General features: G+C 37.9%; 1 long non-coding RNA gene across 1 annotated transcript in view; it reads right to left on the reverse strand.

The window, feature by feature from the left end:
* Positions 1-244: 244 nt before the first annotated feature.
* LOC126871825 (uncharacterized) overlaps positions 245-15,936 on the reverse strand; it is a 30,143-nt gene continuing 14,451 nt past the window's right edge. Inside the window, exons 2-5 of the long non-coding RNA XR_007691754.1 lie at positions 10,854-11,039; positions 9,394-9,564; positions 3,252-3,405; positions 245-2,661 (exon numbers count right to left, since the gene is read on the reverse strand). This is a non-coding gene — a long non-coding RNA (uncharacterized LOC126871825). The remainder of the gene's footprint in view (positions 2,662-3,251; positions 3,406-9,393; positions 9,565-10,853; positions 11,040-15,936) is intronic.

Consider the following 15,936-nt stretch of genomic DNA (forward strand, 5'->3'; position numbering starts at 1 on the left):
TATGGAAAATACACTATGATCTTGGAAAATTTTATGAGGCTATAAACTTGTCTCACGTTGGATTCGTGACGACAATCGCAAAACTTTAAGAGACATAGAGTTAACAGAAGAAACAAGGATTTATGTGTTAGGCGTTGGGAATTATAAATAAAGCTACTTGGGATTGGAAAATAGTATCCTCTTATTTCTAATATTTATTGACAGAATTCTTTAATTTGCCGAGGTTTATGTGTGTTTATTCAATAAACACTTTTTATGTATATGTTCAATAAGAGTAAAATAAAAAAAAATTTAGTGAGTTTCATTTCACTTAAAATAGTATTTGAACTTCACGAAGATCCTTTTTAATCGATATACTTCTCAGAAATTTAATATTTAATCCTTTTTATTTCTTTAGAATATATTTAGTAGCTTCTAAGCTACTTATAAATTACGAAGTAGAAGCTCTGACAGTATTAAGACACTAGTCTTATAAAAGAAGACAAAAGGTATATATTTATATACAATACCTTAATTTATAATTTAATTTCAACGTTCATAGCCTTTAAGAATACCATACAAGTTCACAAACGAACTTGTATTCTACTATTTCACTCGTACGAAACACGTATAAATTTTTATTAAACAGGCACATTGATTTATAAAAGGTTCGACGTGACATCGCAGTTTCAATTCACTGTTTGGAGCTATCGTTTTCCATTCTACCATCGATTCGCAAAAGATCTATCGGGCGGGATTGTTTAAAAGCGGCATTATTTCGGTTGGACCAACGGCGATCTAATTTCTAGTTGGACAATGGTCCTCGGGTTCGATCAGAGTCTGGTCCTTCCGTTTCGACCTTATTCTACCTCACCCTACGGAAAACCTTTCGACTCTCCAGTCTCACCCCTGCCCAATATCGACGATAAACAACGCAGAGGGCTGTTCGATGTCAGTCCGCGGATTTTAATTCCAATTTCGGACGTAAATCTGTAAGGGTGTTTACAACCACGAAATCATAAAACTCGGAGCGACGTCATAAATTTAATATGGAACTTCCATAAAGCATAAACATAAACGGAAACGCAAGCAGGGTTGCGCTATGAGAGGGACGGAGTTGGTGGCAATTGTCGAAGGAGGAGCGTGAAACGGAAGTTTCAAATGGGTGGAGGTAGCTGACCTCGCGACCGAGGTGGCAGATGACAACAGTAAGCCAAAACGGTGTCTGTAGTTGGCGGTAGAACGGAGAAAGAGAGGGAGAGAGAGAGAGAGAGAGAGAGAGAGAGAGAAAGAAAGAGAGAGAGACAGGTATTGTTAAGGGTGTCGGAGGCCACAGTGAAAAGTTGCTTTGGAAATTAAAATTCGAACAACAAGCAATATCGTAGGAGCGATGGAATTTTCTGCAGCGAGTGGAAACTGAAACAGAGTAATGTACACTGCCTCACAAAAATATTTACTTACAACCATAGAAAACTTTTATGTACGTATTGTAGATACGTATACATGACATACATAATTTTTGTGGGTTCGTTCTATTTTCTTTTTTCGTACATTCCTTCTATTGGCTTCTATTGGCGGCTATATATCTACGTACAGGTTGTAATTTCATTTTCAAACTACCTGTATCCTCTTGGAATGTTCGCAAAGATATAGAAATCACGTTTTCATAAAATATGAACCTTTTCTTATCGAACGCTAGAAAAGTTTTTATTTATACAAAGAATCCAACAAATTTATAAATATTTTGTATTTAATAGTAATTTTACTAATAGTAGAACGGACGATTACTTAATTTTGCCCGTGTCTCGGCTCAGTGACGATAGAAAAATCGCTGACAGGGCTAAGGCATTCGGGTCGAGTAGGTTGTAATTATCGGTGGATTTTTGGGCAGCGCGATCGAACCGTGAGAACGCGCACGCGATCGCTCGTTAATCCGTCGTTTGTATCCGATTAACGATCGTTTATATCTGCATAAATTTTCGAACGCGTACAAATCAGATTTCACGCTGGCGATTGTTTAGGAGCGACCGACGGATTCAGTGAAGCGCTGCGGGGTCTCGATTGTTGGAAGTAATTCAGGGATACGCTGTTCGGATAATGAGCCTCTTTTTCAGGCACAGTGATTAGATTCGAGCGACATGAATAGCAATTAATTGGGTAACAACATAGGTAAGTTTCGAGAACGATCGAAACGCGTACAACGAAAGATTCTATTATCTATTTCACGATGAGAAAATTATGAAAGATTAAAAGCAGAGAAACGTGATTTCCAATAAAAAGTAATCGAACCTGCGAAATAAATAACTCACAAGATAACGTTTCCTGCAAGACGTTCGAAAATGATTTTTCTGCAAAGATAGAAGAATCGTCGGTGCTACTTCAAGTGCAAGGAAACACAATTCTTATCGTGGTGAGGTTCAAAGGGCTTAACGAGTTTCCAAGATTATCTTCTTCCAACCGGACTTCGTGCACGTGTGTCAATCCATTTCTCGGTTCTCGTTATAGTTTCCCCTTTGTATGGGGAACCAGCTTCTTTCAAAGTGATCGTACCACCGCGTAATTACGAGTTCCTTTCGCGGGAAACCGTCTCTCTCGTGTGTATATATCATCTCTGCTAACGAGTCGGTCCGTTGTAAGCGCGTTTGTATCGAAGTCGCGTTGAAAAATCGACGATAATCCTTCCTGAAAAAGCACCGGCAATTTTTTGACATAGGTATATGCGCGCAAGTCACATGCCATCGGTTTTTCCTTTTTTTCTTTTTGTCTCGCTCTTCGCCTTTTTTTTCGCTACCGGGAAATCGTGGCGAGTTCGGTTCGACGGGAAGTGGGTCATCGGATTGCAGTACATTCAACTCCATCGACAGAAATTGGTAAAAATATAGTAAAAAGTGAATTAAACGTAACAAACTGTGTTACATGGTGACGGCGTTTACGAAACAACATTAGATTATTTTTTACGTTTTCGACAGACCGATTTTTGGGTTTGTTTTGAAATATCTCCTGAATCTGAAAATATTGTGTATACGTGTGTGCGTGTGTATATGCGTTACGAACTAAAGTTAGATAGAATATTATCATTATCTTATTTAATTTCGGTCTCATCTGCCTAGTAATGGGTATGGCTTACAATACTTTTCATTCGTCCTTCCGTAATTATACTACCTGTCTTACAATCGCTCCTTAACTAATTGCTTATTTACTTAATTTCTTCTACTCCATTACTTACATTACTACTTCATTACTACTATTTTATTACTAACTAACCTACCTACCTTCGGTTTTCTTTGCCTTCCTCTTTCTTTTCTAGTTCTTTCAGTCAATTTACTGTTTTCTCGCAGTATCTTTCGCACGCCACTTTATCCAGGCTGTTTCTTAGTCTCCAAGTTAGATACTCCATACAAGTTAGATACTAATCTCCATAAAATTCTGCAGAAAGAAAATTATTTAGGAAACGAAACATTTTATTATACAAATATTTATATTTGTAGAAAATTAATCGTTAATACAAAATTATTTGTCTATGAACTATATAAATATGAATTATTTGTTATTTGAACAATATTTATTAATAATAGAAACTGAAAAGCCACGAACTAACTGCTTTCATTGTATATCATCCCAGAGGAGAAGAAAAATTCTCGAGTCGTACGTCGCGACAGGAGCACAAATTTCATGAAATTTCTTCGTCGTTTAAGCTAGCGCTCTGCCATAAAGTGTTCGCAATTTCTTTGCGAGCGTTGTTGCGTGGACTAACTCTGTCAAGAACGATTTTCTTCAAAGAGTCGCGTGTTTTTACGAAGCGAGAACCTAATCGTTGATGTAAGAAAGATAGAAAATAGTTGAAAAATTAGCTTTAAGATGAAGAGACGAGAAAGCTCTCGAGTACCCACGAGTTTCCACATGTCACAAGATGTTCACCTGTTTAATTAATGCGATACAGGACCGGTCATGGGAAATAAACGTTGCGAGTTAATTCCCTCGCGAGTCATTCTATCTCGTTTCTGTTGATTTTCTCTCTCTTTCTGTGTCTCTTTGTCGCTATTCTTTGTCGTTCATGGCCTCTTCCTATTTTTCTCCTTTCTCTCGTTTGTCGTTTTCCTATTGGCTTCTACTTTTTTCTTAATCCATGGCGAGAATTATTCCGAGTCGATGAACGCGCGCACAGATAATCGGATTTATCGACCGAGACAATGAAGAATACACCTGGAAATAGCGGTGTCCACTTTCCATTCGGTTCGTTCGCCCGTACATGATTTGGTTTACGTTTATGTCAGCATGCCCGTGGCCTAAATTTTTGCTTCGACTCGCACGATGTGGCTACGCGCCAAAGAATCTAGTTAATGTGGTTTCCGCCATGGTTTATTGAAAATGATCTGTCCTTACACGACAACGAACAGCATCAAATAATGCTCGTAATTCCTCGCGTAATCCTTTTCATTATTTTTGTTATGTTTGTCAAATATATTCAATGTTAACAAATATGTTTTTAATTCGTTTATTAAACAGCCAGTTTCGCGGTATGGTGCCCTTATCACAAAGAATATTTTTAATCTCTCTCGTATCCCTCTGTGTAATTGGTTCCCTTGGTTTCGTTTTGGTCATATTGAAGGATTGTATGCTTTTGAAATCTTTCTATTTTATGATCATTGCGAGAATTATGTTACCATTACACGTTTTCATGCATATGCGCACACACGTACCATGGTATTCGATATTTCGAAATATTCCAGCAGATATCCACTAAAGCCTATCCCAAACAGATCAAAGAGACATTATTTTCTATTGTGCCTTTCGATGCAAATAATCTGTATTGGATTTTACTTTATTTATTGCAAATAAAATGAAGCGTAATCCGTGTGAGCGCAAAACACGTGTAACAGAGAGAAAGAAGGGGCGAGAGAGATAGAGGGCTTCTGTATGGTTTTATCGGGTATTTGGTGTATGAAAAAATAGAAGGGCGACAGGAAAAAAGTTGGAAAAGTCAGAGAGACACCGATTATCGATTCACCGCAAACAGAAAGATCTCAATAGTCCATTCGAGTTCGTGATCGTTATGGGAATGCTGGGGATAACGCGTTTGCAAATACCAACGGACACGGTGTACCTATTCGAATAAACTGCTTCTCGTCCTAGATAATTTGTCACTGCGAAATCCACAGGGATTATTTGTCGAGCTAATAATGTGGGTCCACTGTCCCTGCCCGCTGTGCAAACGATAAAATCAGCGAAAATGCGCCCGCAACGAGTAATTGCACGCGCAAGTATCCATGTTCGCATCTTCCTGTATAATTATCAATGAAAATCAACAATTATATCGACAATAATGCACGTCCATGTGCTTAACATTTATTGTCATCTTCGTTTTCTGTTATTTTTCTTTCCTTGCTCGAAATAACAGTCCACGCGTGAAATGTGTCGTTAGTTATGACTCGTGATTATTTTCGTGAAACGTTTATGGAAGAGAAACGAAGAAATGTTCAACCATAGTGAAGTTCTTCAAAGTTAATGTTAATCTATAATAGATCAAAGCATAAATATAATTCCGAAATGACAATTGGTTTTCGTGGCAATGTAGCAAAACCTTTAATGATTTTATCGAGCGCAGTGCAATTTTCTAATGGCGACTAAGACCGTGGGACAGTCAAATGACAATGGCTGATCAATTTAGAATATTCACATAATACAATGTTGACGATTTAATCCGGGTAATAATTAAAATTGTAGCGTTAAAAAGAAAAAATGTACATTTTCGACGACTTTATGGTGTACAACGCACTTCTTTAACTATAATTGGGACCATAAAACAGTCGAATTTGAAAGATTTGGTATACTACGTACAAGCAGGCAGTATTAACCTTCCATCGAAATAAACAGAAAAATTTCGTCGAGAAATTTTGTTATTCTAAGACAAATAATTGTATGATGCATCGATTCATTCGTAGCAAATGCGTGAGAATCAAAGTATCTGCTTGACGATGTGTATTAATCAAATAGCTGAACATTCATTCTTCTATGAATATCTGTATCGATATCAGTTAGTATTAGTTAATTTTTTAAAGAAACATATTATTATTGCAGATTTTGAAATATTCCTAAAAATAAACTACGAAAAAAACAGACGAATAATTTATTATTGAATAAATATTAATATCAATATTATTATCCATTTACTGTCAAAGCATAAAGAAATTTCGTAGCGACTCTGTTCAATTATTATTTCATACAAGTTTCTATAAAAATACGCTATGAATAAGATTCATGAATTTTAGAGATCTTTAATTTCATCGTAACTTCATCTATTATTTATAATCTTGCGAATGCGTCCTCTATCGTAAAATGGAGTGCGATCGATTACGGATCACTTTTATCGTTTCTATGGTATGTATTTCGACTCCAATACATTAATAATAATGACCGAAACCGTTGAACAATGTATCAGCCGAGCGACATACCGGGTAATTACACTTTGTCGGCTCCGTTAAATTTGTAATCACAAGTTCCACGTTATTACCACCGATAACGTCGAACTGTTCTGTTGACTGAATCGGATTATTTTAATATGTTATTCATGTTTTAGTACCGCAACAATCGCGCACGGGGATTCGAATATTCAGTAACAGATACGCGCGATACCATTGTGTAGCTCATGCTAATTCGAGATTATATCGATTATGCTCGTGTTATCCTTTATTCCAAGACACACGATCGCATAAAGTGTCGCATTAAATGACACAATTTACCCAAATTAAACATCGTTTATTCGATAACGCTCGATCATTTGCATACGTTTGATCGACGACAGGCAGAATAAAAAAAAAAAAAAAAAACCGTGAAACAGCTAGGCAACTGTTTCGCGGCTAATCGGATGCGAGCGAGTTCGAGTGCTGGGTTATAAATCGCGACGGTTGAATATTTCTTTCTGCCAACCATCGATATATCGTCTCTTCTCAGGGTGTATTTAAATATTTCACGTTCAATTTGCGTGCAAACTATTCACCACACCCTTCAAGTTGTCATCCATTTTTTCACGTCGTAACAATGACGAGAAAGCTTTGTTTAATTCATCGCTTGTCCTCTTCTCATATTTATTTTAATGGTTTTCCACAACACGTTAGGTGACTTATTCAAAGAAGATTTTGCATTGTCAATATAGTACAACATCTTTTGCGTATTGATATTGGTTAATTGTTACCTTACGATGTAATTCCACTTGTCTCAACCCCGTTTTTTATTTATAGAGTTTTACTTACTGCTCGACTTAACGAACATTTGCAGATTAAAACCATTTATCTAAACGTGAATTACTACACGAACGAAAAATCACTTTCAAAAACACTTTCACATTTACGATATCCTGAGCGATTCTCAATTTATTTCATGAAACATCTTCCATCTGGAATTTAATTCAGACAATATTTATTGTTAGACATGCAACGATACATAACACCGTTCAAAATACGTATTATATAATTGTCTCTAGTTACAGAACTGTTTCTATGTAGTGGCGCACGAAAAACTATTCTCGTTATTTCAGCTTGATTTCCAGCGCTTGTATGTCGCTGTTCGCTCTGTACCCACCCCTTCTACCACCGTTAAAATGATAAATAGTGGACGAGAAAAGTTATCGCGCAGCGTTCATACACGAGGTGGTCACTGATCGATATTATAGGTCAGGTGTGCTCTCGGAATACCGTGCCATAGGACCAAACGGGAGTGAGTTTGATAGTGATGATACAGTGACGCTTCACAAGCGAGTACTGTTAGCTATGTTCTATCAACTTCTCTTGTGAAATTAATTTTTTAAAAACATTAAAGTTATCTTCTCCATGTTTTGCGTCGATCGATTACACTAGACATATATATATATATATTATTTTTCAGCAGATATCTGTTGTCCGTATTTTAACGAATAAAATGCGAGTTCGTAATAAAAGAATTGTTTGCATTTATATTTGAATGTCTTAGAGAGAACAGAAGAAATATTTCAAATTCTAATCTCGTGCTGAAGTTTCTCTCAAAATATTAAAATGCTCTCCGTTTTACTGAAACTAGAACGAGCTATCCGTTTTTCAGCGTGGACACCGAAACATCTCTGCCATCGACGTTTATTCGCTTAAAAAATTGATTGTACAGCATGCGACGAATCAAGCTCGAGTGGCCAATAGCTGGTCTAGTGCTTTTCAACCTCCCGCTAAGTTTTCTCCCTTCTGTCCCTGCTTTGTCTCGCACTCAACCTGCTTTCGACCTCTCCAGTTGAGCCGGCTTCCTTCTTCCACCGATTAAGATTACCCACGTAAACATACTCGAAAGGAGGTAAATGCGAATAGCTTGTGCCCCTAGTGAAAAGTATTAACTGTATTCACTTGACCTTTCGTTGAGTGTCGATCGGCCAAGTCCTGGTCGCCATCTTGTCGACCGGTAAATTGTCTTTACGGAGTTGACACGGAGAAAGACAAAAAATGAGAAAGAGATCGATGCCGAAAGCTCTGCCCTAATTTCTTGCTCGTTCGTCGCTCGTCGAAGTGGACGACAACCGAAGAAACGGGATTAAATTCTTTTCAACGATCGTTACAGAAAATGTTACGGACTCTCAAGACCGTCCGTCGTTTTCAACACGAGAAATCTTCGCAGTGAGAATGCGTTAATTCAATTGTATCTCTTTCTCAACGATCCTTTTCGCGTTTTTGTTCCATTGTCATTCGATTAATCTTCGCTTGAATCTCGATGTTACCATCACTCGTAAGAAGCATTCTTGATAATATCTACTTGGATGTTTTTTCAAACGAAAGAAAAGAAGATGATGACAATGCATCGGTGCTTTTAGTATAATTGTCTGTATATCAGACGTGTTGTGATCGCGATACCGTATACTTTCAATTAAGTTTTCTTTTCGTACAGAGATATTTTTAATCAAGATTGATTGTTAGCAGCAACTTTTAGTACACCATTTTCTTATATCTATTAGGTTCACATTTTACGAATTATACTTTACTAAGCTGGTTCTTTTCGTGTTTCTTTTTGACGCTATCCAGCTATAATGGAATAGTACGTTCTAAAATAGTACGTTGCCAAAGAACTTTTAAAACGTCTGCTGGATCGTTACAATATTTTTAACATTACCGAGACCTATCGAAATGTATGATCCCATGCTAAACGAAATTATGAATTCTATTCTGAAAATCATGCTTAACCTATTTTATTTCGAACCATTGAAGTGAATTAATATCCATTTTATTATATTATCTGCATCGAGAGGGGTTACCTAGCTAAATAGGTAAATAAGTCTAATAGGTAAAGATGTATGTATATATAACGCAATAGATGACAGATAATATGTATATAATAGTTGAAACTGACATAAATAGATGACAGACAGTCATCCAACCTCTTCTCCTCTAGTTTTCTAATTCGTACCTCTCTCTCGTTCCAGACTTCTTTTCGCTTTTCTTTCACTCTCTCCTCGTATTCTCACCCTTTATTTTCCCTTCTTCGTGTCACTTTGTATTTCCTCCTCCTTTTTCCCTTCGCGAGCTCCCTTTTTCTCCAGAGCTCTCCGTCCTCGTGTTACCTTCGCCCCGAACCAAACTGAAAAGTCGACAGACAGTATATAAATATGTATAATAGAAAAAAAGCGTAAAATAAGATTGGATATGTGAGTGTACTTATGAATGTGGATAAATGTGAATGCAAGGCAATAGAGGGGGTAACTGTAAACCAATTTTCTTTTATGATTGATAGATTGAAAGTAAACTAGATTAGCTATAACTATAATACTATATTATCTTTATCAAATTATACTGTAATCTAAAATGTCAACTTTCATTATTTCGTCAGGAATATCCTTATCAATATTATATCAACAAGTTATCGGTTATAGCAGTGCCAATAATACTGTTAAAGTACTATTTTTGATACTCAATAAGTAAACGGTAGCAATCAATTAATTTCTTAATATAATTTCAATTAATCACTCGAAATTGTGATAGTTTACGTTCATCGTTTCATCCTAAAAAGGATGCAGGGTTCACTTTCGTATACAGTCGTTCACATTAATAGGATTTAAGAGTAATACTCTATCAGTAGTATGAAAAAATGCAACAGACCATAAATAAATAAAAGTTTTACCGCTATCTCGGAAAAAATGGCTCGCGATACTTCAACTAGAATATCGTACGCGAATATTTGTGTACGTTATTTGCGTTTTTTTAAATTTCATAACTCAGATGTATATAATCCTGTACAATTGGTATTTGTCTGTTTTACTTCTTACTCCAACGCGTAACACTTGAATCAATATTTTGATAATCCTCGTTCCTAACAAAAGAAGGACAACATGAAACGAAAGGGCATAAATCGGTGTTCAATTTTATACGAAACATATTGCAAGCAGATGATACATTTTTAGACACGATCCAATCAGTAAGTGACAAATCTGAAATGTCTGCAACTGAAATTTCATATATTATCTGAAAACGCGTATACGAGTATGTATATCGCTACAGATTGATAATATTATTAGAGACGCATAAATTTCACAGCCTACCGTCACTGAAATCGACAAGTTAAGCTATCACGCTTGTAATAAATACATTAACAGCTGCATTTACCTCGAAGGATAACAAACAAACCTCCTATACAATTTTACGATACTACTAGATTAGAGACATCTGACAATAAGCTGACAAGACAGTGTCTACCACATTGCATCTATGTACAATACATTCCAGCAATGACACGGCATTTTCGCGAAACAAACTGTCATCCTGGTACGAATTTTATCGCATACCAGAAGAATCAGGGTAGAAGTAATGGCGGTGACGCAACGCGGAGAAAACGGCTTAGTCGCACTATTATTAAGCATTTTGCGTAATCACCCCTAACGTTGTCTCTGGCTGACTACGGAGTTTCCTTTGTCCCTGCCCCTAGGATTCCCATGCGCGTGATCGTGGTCGTGGTCGTGGTCGTGGTCGTGGCCGTGGTCGTCATAAGTGTGGTGGACAGGCACGGTTTGTCAGAACACGTTAAGCCCCGTCCTTCTCATTAATTACGTGCTCCGCTTCCTACCAGAAATAAACGTATTCCTCTTATTAATTCCGGCGTCAGCAATTAATCTTACACGACAATTAAATTGTTTACGGACAGAAAAGATGCACGTTCGTTGTCAAAATCATCGCGCAAATAAATGGAACGCTTCGTTCGGCAAGAGCTCCGGTTTCAACCACACCACCTCTTCATTCTTTCGTTCGTCGAAATTATAGCGGCGAATACTCGATCGTATTGCCTACCTCCGTCGCCCCTAGGTTCTTAATACATCCTTTTTGGGTTTATTTTTCGAGAAGTAGGGCTGTCTCTCGTTCCTCTTCCATCGTGTTTACTTTTGTAAGAACCTACGTATGTATATACATCACGTACGCTCGTTTGCTTTTTAAATATTAAATACGACAGAGGAGAGACGGAGCTTTTGAAATCGAGCGTGGCTTTAGGGATGAATAATTTTCACGTTATCTACTCCCTGTTCATTGGATTTGGAAGACGAGCGTGAGCGATTTTTGTACCATTCGAAAGAATATAGTTTGGAGTCGATTACGTCTTCGAATCTCACAAATTCGAATTTTCACAAATAACTCGATATATTATACACCTATCATAACCTGATTTGATTCAACCGTCTCAATGCCAACATACGCCCTCACGACTATTAGGTTTATTTTCCTCGAACGTGAAGTAAGGAAACCTCTTGGCAAGCGACTAGGTAGAATGTAGAATGCTACAATATCGCTATAACTTGGAACCTAACCCAGGCACCGTGCCATGTATATCCTGATTTTCCTTTATTATGCATCTGCTTGGGCGATCCCAAAGAACCCTTCTAAAATCTTTCAGCCCCATAAACCGTAGCAGCAGCAGCAGCAGCAGCAGCAGCAGCAGTAGCGTTACTAGATATCTCTGTCCTGTTTCCCTCAAATTTTCACCTTTGTTCGCCACGAAATATTCCTCCATTCTCTTCGATCCGTGCTTATTCAGTTTCAAAGTCACGAATATTCGCGTCTGAGCGTAATAACCAGTCGTACGTCTTCTGCTGGAAAAATCGTCCAGATAAATAATAAGAATAACGTCTACGAATCCGTTTCGTCCGAAACGAAAGAGAGCGCAACTTCGCAAACTTCTCTCAGGCTGAATTATAGCTCGTATTATGCCTACCCTACGAAATGCTTACAAAGAAATGCAAATGGCAAGAGTTACGAGGGAAAAAGAATAAGCAGCCTCGAAAGCGGGCAGGCTACGAAAAAATATTCGTGGATCGGTTATAGACAAGTTAGAGGAGGGTCTGTCAGTCGCAGCTCTAACTCGTTGGTTGAGTGACTCACCGCGCGTGGAAAAAAGTGAACGTCCTATCGCCCTTTCTTTCCTTTTCCGCCTCTTACCATGGACAAGCGAGCGTAGTGTCGCGAAAAGGCAGAAAAGGCACGGCGCGCCTCGTATTTGTCACTGGGTGCTAAGGGGTTGTCGGCTTGTCGCCACATAACTCTCCGGATACCTTATACCTCACACGGCTGTTGCCTTAACTTCAACCCTCTAACTCTGCCTCGTCTTTTTCCTCGTCTAACTTGCGTCCTCCGCGTTGTCGCAAGTGTTTGTCTTTCTCGAATCTCCTCCCGCTTTTCACCGTTTCTCCTCTCTCTCTCTCTCTCTCTCTCTCTTTCTCTTTCTATTCTCTGTATTTCCTCTTTCGCCTAGGATCTCGGTGCGTCTTTTTCTTCCTTGACTCTCGCGACACGCGGTTCCAGAGCACAGCTGAAAATTTACATTCGACCCGGAATATCTCGCTCAGTGCCGGGCGAGCTGCAATTTGTTTCGTTCCGTCCTTCGTATGTACAGCCTGTTTTTAACCTGTTCGTGCTACAACCGATCCACCTTATGGAATATTTATGCGCCAGTTAGGCCCTCGCAGCGGAGGCAACAAATTGGCAGCCAGTCGTGTTCGAAGACGAACGAGATATTATGGTCAGCGATATTCTAAACTCCATGTGATTTGTTCATATCTAACGCGAATTTCCACTTTCAAACGTGTTATTCCGATTTATGGTTTCTTCGGGGTACGTGACTTTTTCCAACCAACAAACGAATTTTTAACGTTTTGTTTTAAACTCTCTATATTCACTAAGCGGATCACGAATCGATACGTTTTATGCCCGATTCGCGCAAATCGACGCAGACTTCGTAAGAATTTTCGCGGATTATTCAAAGCGATTAAAAAACTTGGTGATGTCAGTCAGATAGATTAAGATTGACTTGCAAAATTACAATCTAATTTCAGCGTATTCCAATAAATTGGATCTGGACATTTTCACCGAGCTGAATATCTTTGCCAGTTGAAATCCTTGACGTTTTGCGATCAATCTTCGCGCCAATCGAAATCCACCGAAAATCGTGCACCAACCAGCAGCCTGAGGGATGTACACGATATCTATATACATCATAAAGATTTCAGGAAATCGAAAATGACAAATTCGATGTACGTGGCTATTTCGTATTCGCACGTTTCGGGAAAGCGGTTGAATTTGCGCTCGGAATTGCGATTCGAGCCACTCTCGTTTCACGGACCACGAATATTCTGTTTGAATCGGATTCGACTTCGAGTAAACGCGTGTCGACTTTCCTTAATCCGGCTTGGGAAATTGTACGGCACTTTCACCAAGTGAAAAATATTTTTCGAGTTATTCATGCCGTAAAAGAGTGTAAGTTTTCTCTTCTTTGATCTTCTCGTCCTTTCGATTCCATGTTTCTGCGGTTCTTGCGATATTCTGCTGCAATCAACATCGAACAGGGAATAAAAGGAACAGGGGTACGATACTTCGGCAACTATATTCCCTCGACATTTATTTCGATCTTCGGCAAACTTTCTTTACAATAAAAATTTCATTCGTTTTAAGTTGATCAAACAGCCCTTGCGTGGATCCTTTTTATCGGGAAACTTTTATGCCGGTAATATTTTTGAAATGAAACAGAGAAGCGGTCAAGAGAGGTTTCCAGAACTTTGTTTGAACAAAGAATCTTTCTCTTTATCTTTTTAATATTTTCTCGTACTTGGATCGTAGAAAGTCAGGAATACAGCGATGTAACGGGAATGTACTTATAGTGTCTGTTTCTGTCATGAAATGTTATTTCATATATAATATACAAATCATTTCTGTGTAATGCCTTTTTATAGTAAGATACGCAAATACCTGAAAGCTTGTAACAACTGTTATCGCAAATTGTAACTCATTTACTTCATTTGGCACTACACGAACCTATATATTGTACGTACTACGTTTTTCCTATTATAAGAAGAATTTTTAAAAACGCTTTTATTTTTATAGTCTTCAAATTGTTTAATTATTTCTCGTGAAAAGAATGTTCCAAACTTTGCGCTCTCTATGGACACAATCTTCTTTCTTTGTGGTCTTTGAAACTTGTGGAACAGTCTAATTTGAAAACCGCTTTTTCCTAAAATATACCAAGTGTGTTTTAAATCCTTCATCGAGGTTTCCGTTTAATTCGACTCAACAGTTTGAATAAACTCAACGATTAAAGTGTGCAAATCCTAGGTGTCAAGAACGATCCGGTCTTTATTCAGCAAGCGTCGAATCGCCGCCGATTATTGGTGAAACGTAAGGAAGAGGGTTCCTATAGTGAAAGGAAGTAGCTCAAACGAAGGAATATTTTACGAAGGAAAAATCGCGAAGTTGACAAGTGTTGGACATCGGGCGTGAAAAAGGGAGGTGGGAAGGTAGCTCGAGATTATGAGAGGAAAAACTTTCATAAAACATCCTTCGCACGACTAGTTTTCGTCGACTTGCGACCATTTTGAGCGTCTGCTAGGGAAGAATTTGAAAGCGTAGGACACAAGGATAGGTGGGTCGATAAGTACGTGGATATTACACGAGTTTGGGGACAGCCATCCCCTGCGAATTACGCTCCTCACTATTCAACTTTTAACTGCCTGCAGAAGAAAAAAGTCGCTCATCGGATCACGAGATTGGGGGATTGCTGCCAAGTGTGGTAAGTTGATTTTCAAGTATCACGTACCGTTGATGCTTTTGTTCTTAAACAATGCAAATTTTCATAGTAGATATGTTTAGGTTGCATTGAAATATTTTTACGAAATGGGATAATTTTCCCAGGCAGCTTTGATTTACGATTTAACATTATCCATTGATATTAACATAAGTATCGAGAAAAATATCGACGTCTGTAGTTACAAGTTAAGAAAGTCTCGATATATTTGCGTGCACAAAAGAAACAAAATGTTATAACAGGAATACAAATATTCTTTTATAGCGTACATATTCATACGTATAGTTCTCAGATTTGAAGAAAAGTATGGCGAGCAACGGTTTGATTCTAAAAAGAGACAGCTATATGCAGCCCTTTTGAGAGAAAAGAAAATACGGGCCACTTGTGCAGCTTGGCCTAGCTTTCTTTCGGGATCGCTAAAATATTGACCGTCTTTTCCTATACGAGTTCTTACACACATTCGTATTTTCGACCAGAAAGGAAATTTCAAATTATGTTTGAAGTTAAACATTTCACGGACGTTGTTCGTATGACGTAAGCTCGTATTATTTCCAGAACATTGAAAGAAACAGGACATGTTTCTGCAAGCTCGATGCTTCTCCCTGAAATGACGAATGCCTGTGTACTGTACATACTTCTGCCTGAAGGTATCTTTTCTTATTCACCTGTGATCTCGAAATATATTTTTTATTTTTGGAATGATAATTGAACTGTAACTCGAATACACGAGATTTTTATTCGTAAGAACGATGGTTCGATGAACTTTTTATTATTTCATTTACGTGTTTATTTCGCGTTTGACGGTAAATTAAACCTGTAAAACTATAGAGTTTAGAAATACTGTATCGATATACGATGTAATATGATAGTTAAGATCTAGAAATATTAAAAATGCTA

This window comes from Bombus huntii, chromosome 12 (genome assembly GCF_024542735.1).
Source record: "Bombus huntii isolate Logan2020A chromosome 12, iyBomHunt1.1, whole genome shotgun sequence".
Taxonomy (NCBI): domain Eukaryota; kingdom Metazoa; phylum Arthropoda; class Insecta; order Hymenoptera; family Apidae; genus Bombus; species Bombus huntii.